The sequence below is a fragment of the Chelon labrosus genome, assembly GCF_963514085.1.
Source record: "Chelon labrosus genome assembly, chromosome: 12".
NCBI lineage: Eukaryota > Metazoa > Chordata > Actinopteri > Mugiliformes > Mugilidae > Chelon > Chelon labrosus.
The window spans coordinates 27,656,834-27,662,833 of record NC_140345.1 but is presented as its reverse complement, the minus strand read 5'-3'; positions in this window follow the sequence as shown (position 1 = coordinate 27,662,833).

The following is a 6,000-nucleotide window of genomic DNA, read 5'->3' as shown; positions in this document are numbered from 1 at the left end:
GCACAAACCCACCAAGTCATTCCACTCGGGCTTTGCAGCAGAATTGAATTACCCACCCACCCAAAGTGCGGCTGAATCTGAAAAGCCACTCCTCCCGGCGACTCAGTTCCAGCAGCCCCCATGTAGATTCCCCCAGTATCGCTAAAGCACTAAAGGCTCTTAGAGGATAAGAGCATTCTTCACCAGAGCTAGTTTAGTGTTGGGCGACAGATAGGAAAACAGAGAAGAGAGGACGGAGCTGAAGACTGAACGGCCCGTGCATTTTGTTTTTTTGGTATGAGTTCTGGTTTGCTTTTAAAACCAGAAACGAAAATTAGAAAAATAACTGACATTTGATTCATATTTTTGAATGCAAAAAACAAAAAGATTATAAAATAGAAATCTTTCTTTTACAGAAAGTTAATATTAGAATGAATTTTCTTTCTACTAATGTGTAATTTTAAAGATAAAAGTGCAACAAGTCAAAAAACTAAAAAAGAAAACAGCCGTATTTTCCTTCCATGAACCAGGAAGTAGCCTCCAACATCTGGTATTTTAAGTGCTCTCTGGTCCAGGCATGGATCATTATACTTCTCCAGATTCACAAGGCAAACGCTCAGAGAGAAATTCAGATGATATATTGTTTCAGAGTCATGTCCGTGCTCCATTTAGACAAACAGAAAGTTTTTAAAGCATTGACTGATGGAAACATCTTCTTCTTCTACAAAAACCTCTGTAGGTTTTAAATGAATGAAATAACGTCTATTTTCTCCTTTAGTTCTCTTTCTGTTTTATTTTTTCAGACATTAAAGGACGAAAGGTAAATTTACTTGTCTAGCAGTTTTTGTTTTAGCTTTTTAAATTGAAAATCAGGCGGCACAGTGGTGTGGTGGTGGTTAGCAAGAAGGTTCTGGGTTCGATAACATCTGGTTCCTTTCTGTGTGGAGTTTGCATGTTCTCCCTGTGTCTGCGTGGGTTCTCTCCAGGTACTCCAGCTTCCTCCCACCGTCCAAAGACATGCTGGTTAGGTTCATTGGTGATTCTAAATTGGCCGTAGGTGTGAGTGTCTCTCTGTGTTAGCCCTGTGATAGACTGGAGACCTGTCCAGGGTGGACCCCACCTCTTGCCCAATAAACTTTTATTTCTTTAGTCTAAAACCAAACTTGAAGTAGACGGGCCCTGGACACAACTTAACGATGCAGACAACACAACTGGACTAAGAATTCCCATTTTTGTGGGACTATAAAACTGACCTGCTTCACACTATACGCAGATGACATACTATAATTTTTTACCCATGATATAAAAAAGCCCCCAAAAGCAATCGCATCAGATCTTGGATCATTGATTGACATCCAAAGTACCAAAGACCTTGAAGAGCACGCCAGATAATGTGCGTTTCAACAAACACTTTGCATCAACCCGTGCTTATTCAGTTCAGTTCAGTTTTATTTATATACCGTCAATAACAAGACAAATTGTCTCAAGACGCTTTACAACATCTGGTCTGAAACCCCCAGAGCAGCCTGAAGGCGACGGTGGCAAGAAAAACTCCCTTTTAACAGGTAGAAACCTTGAGCAGAACCTTAAGCTCATATGGAGGGACCCATCTGCCTAAGGCCGCTGGGTAGAGACAGAAAAGAGAGAAGACAGAACAGCAGGATTCACTGAATCCTTGCACGTGCTAATGAGTGTAATGTAAAATATTATGTGAGCACAATCAAATGAGGGCCACGTTGAACGCCGACTGAAACCTCCGTCTCTGAGCCAGAATAACGACACGGTGTCACTGATGTTTCCTCAGTATCCAAGACATCATTGTGTCTTTGACCGGGGAGCTTTGGGGTTACTAGAAAAGGCTGAAGACACAGTCTGGGCTGACATTTAGAAGTGCTGACTTTCCACATCTAGAGGAGATTCGGCCAACAGATTTAAGACGTCACTGAGCTTGAACATGGACGAGGGCGGACGGAGGGTGTTCTTTGATTCGTGAAACATCAGATCACTAAAGATCTGCCAGCAGCTCTCCAGCCGGAGATAGGAGATACAAAGCAAGCATTACTTGTCCCGAACGCTCGCCGCTGGTCGACTCCACGGCTAATTTGAAAACACACTCGAAAAAAGAAAAAAGCCACCCCGTGAACGCATCTCCAAAGCTCTCAGCGGCCCACTGGAGAATGAATGGGCTCTCTCCGTCGACGGATCATCTTGTTGCACGGGGTTTGCATGAACACCGCGCATGCAGTACAGTAATAGTCTAACAGATGACGGTTCTTGGCACGGCCCGAGAAGTGGAGGGGTGTAAGACAGTCCCTTATGTCACATGGGAGAAAGAGAGGGATGGAGAAGGAGGGAGAGAGGGGGAGGAGTGCTGCAGTGCATTGGCGGTGTGCTGTCTCTTTAACGATGGCCATGCTTGACAGGAGCTGCTGTATCAAACTACTGTAAAATCGACAAGGCCAGGGATAGCTCAGCGGACGGCTGCTTGACTCCATAGTGTCCATCTGCGTCTCGCGGATAGAGAAAAGGAAAGAGGGAAGAGGCAGAGAGGAGGTAGAATAGCATGTGTGTGCATGTGTGGGTGGTTCAGCATGAGGGGGGTCGACCACAGCGGAGGAGAGGAAGAAAAAGATGGAGATAGACGGGAAGGAGGTGTGAGCTTAAGAGAACGAACGAGGACAGAGAAAGATTTCGCCAGGATAGGATAGCAAGGCCTATGTCTTCTTCTTCTTCTGCTGCTGCTGCTGCTGCCTGCCTCCCACTAACTGCCTGTTCATGTGAGCCGGTACTTGGCATGACTGCAAATGCCTTGCCTGGTACATTAGCTGAAACACACTCGTCAACGTGGGCTTCGGAAAAAAAAAAAAAAAAAAAAACGCATCTGCAAGATTCTCAAAAGCCTCCCCTTCATGTGGATCCGTATCTCAACGCAAATCAATGTCACGCTGATATCAGCCGCCCTGCCACATATTTTATCTCTGAATGTTGAGTCACTGTGCAGCAATAAATATCACACGGTGTTACATAATCGCTTTGAGTAACCATGGAGCTTCTAATGTAAAGGTAGACAGGGGAGCTAGAAGGAGTATGTGTCTGGAGTGCACAGAGGTGGTCGGCCAAAACATATCCACTATAGGGCCTGCTCTCACCACGGACTGGAAGGTATCTATGGAGAACAGAGTCTTAAAACAAAAAAAAGGTGTCGCATAAAGATTTAAAAGGCGGATTTGCAAAAATACTCCACAAGAAACGTTTGTATTTTTGCACAACGCTAGATCAGTTTACAAGTTTCATCTCATATCATCACCTGGCGGCACAAATATTAATGCCGCTGGTGTAAATGTTGAGTTGAACCATTAGCAAGGCCCGGCGCAGTGGTTTTAGTGAATAAAACCCTCGGCTGGCTGCACCAGCTCGGATAAGACTAAAACACTGTTTAGCTCCCACAATGCTGGAAATGAAAGAGTACTCGCTGCCATCGCTGGCAGGTTTTGAAGGTGCAGCGCTGTGCTCACAATTTCCTGGCAATGACTCTCAGAGTGGGCTCACGCACACACACACACACACACACACACACGCACAGTGTCACAGAGCATCTCACCAACATTATGCAACCAACTTCTAGAACTGCACTTGCACAAGAGGGCATTTTGGCCATTATCTGCTTCGCTCGGAGGGAATAAAAAAGCAGGAGTGAAAAAGAAGCCGAGCCGGCTGCCACTGTTAAATTCGGCCCTCTCTTTTTTTCTTTTTCTTTTTTCCGCGATGATGACTCCCGAGGTCAGAGCAAGGGGCCGCGGGTCGACGGCCGAGGCTCTCGGGTCCGGGTTCGTCTCCATTTTGGTGGCACGCACGTTGTTCTACGGAGGGGTTACAGGTCTGTGAGGGGTGTGCGCTCGCTCTCACTCTCGCAGTCACATGCAGCACACCTCCACTCTCTCTCCTGAGCCCACACACTGACTACACACTGCTGCCTTCCTCACACACACACACATCCCTACAGTTACTGGGATCATACTCACACAGACCACGACACCCCCCCGCCCCCCCCCCCAGTCCTTCACGGCCTCTCCAAACTTTGCGTTACATCTCACTCCAATCTGACTCCAAACATCACACTTTAAGGACCTTGCTTTGTCTCAAATTAAACCCTCTAATCACACACACACATGCACACACACTCACACACATACACACTGCAAATCTCCAACTGGATAGATGTGAGGCAGCTCACTGCAGCACGCCTGCTCACATATAGCATTAGTCACAGTTGCAGTGCAACGATACCAAGGGAATCTGCCTTTACCGTACACCGAAGCGCCTTTCACCCACTCACACTCAAGTATGAGGGGAAATAAAAGACCAGCAATGATTTGAAGTGGCCTCTCATTTTGGTCGTCTCCATATTTCAAAGTTGTTGTTTTTTTTGCACAGGCTACTGACAAAACCCCTAAAACACGTTTCATCAAATCCACGCCGCAGAAAAGTCCATAAATGAACGTTTTATGAATAAAATAGGAGATAAAAACTCTTCATACAGCACTGAGAAGGCTATTTTTGGATTGTTACACCACAAAATACACAGAATGAACCATTAAGTAGGATAAAAGCTGTGTAAACTGCATTATCAGAGGAGGTACTACATCACAAATAGATAGAAACTCTTCAGGAGAGGACTCTAACGTTCTATCAGAGGAGGATCTGAAGCATTTCGTGCTCTGGGCTTGCAGGGTGACTGCTCTCAGATGGAGGAATGCACTTGCAAGAGTACAGACCGTGACACCAGCGCACATGCACGCCTTATTACAATACTATAATTGCCGCATGCACAGCTCTACGCTGGGAGACGCTGCGCCGGATCTGCGCGCGTTTGTGCGTGCGTCCCATCCACAAGGCGCTCCGGGCTATCTCTATGCACCTGTCGGCTATGGTGCTTATAGATATTTCACATGATGGAGAGGGAAGAGAGGGACAGATAGGGAGAGAGGGGGAGAGGATGGAGAGGAACGAGGGAGGAGGACAGGAAAGATGTCCAAAAAATAAAAAAATAAAAAACAGACATAGACACACATATGTACAGCTACATCCAATGTGAGCTTACCTTGAAAGGGAACATAGGACATGTTCCAACAGCATTGAACGTTGGCTCTGCGTCTCGGCGGTCTCTCGGCGCTCAGAAGTAACGAGGAACCAAATGAGAAAGAAATGTGGAAAATAAAAAAGGAAAAACGCGCGCGGTGCTGCCGTTCACAGTTGGAGTCGAAGGAGGAGAGGCCAATATTCCGCTGTTATAAAAACTGGCAACATAATCCACGACCGCTTATAAAGCGCCCGGGTCCCGGTGCGTAAAAAAAAATACAGGATGCAGAAATGTATGTGCGTGCGTGTGTGTGTGAGAGAGAGGGGAAGAGAGAAAGAAAGGGAGAGAGAGAGAGGGAGGGAGGGAGGGAGAGAGAGAGAGAGGGGGAGGGATCGTGCATGTGCGTGCGTGTGCATGAGTGTGTGCGCGGTTATTTGCACGCTGCTGCTGCTGCTGAGGTGTGAGGGTGAGACACGAGAGGGAGAGAGAGAGAGAGAGAGAGAGAGAGAGAGAGAGAGAGAAGGGGGTGGAGGTCTGAGCACGCGCCCGCATGTGTGTGCCTGCTTTCTGTGTGTTGGCGCGCACACGTTTCTCAATATCTATAAGCTCTTTTATTTTATGCATTTTATATTTTGTGCTCGCCTCTTGTCTCTTATAATGTTGTTGCAGTGAGTGTAAATCAACTGTACTACCTATATCACAGAGAAAATATATAAATTATTGGCTATTTTACTTCCAAAAACACGTTTATTTAAGTTAAACTACTTAAAATAAACATGTAAAATGTACAGACACATGTCAAATGTGTGTAATTATTTAATTAGAGTTGTTAAGAACTAATCTACAGGTCGGTTTCCATATAAATCGGTAAAACTATTTACATTTCGTCTCTTTAAACTCTCTTACACCTGTTGAAAACAAGCGTATAGTTTTATTTTATT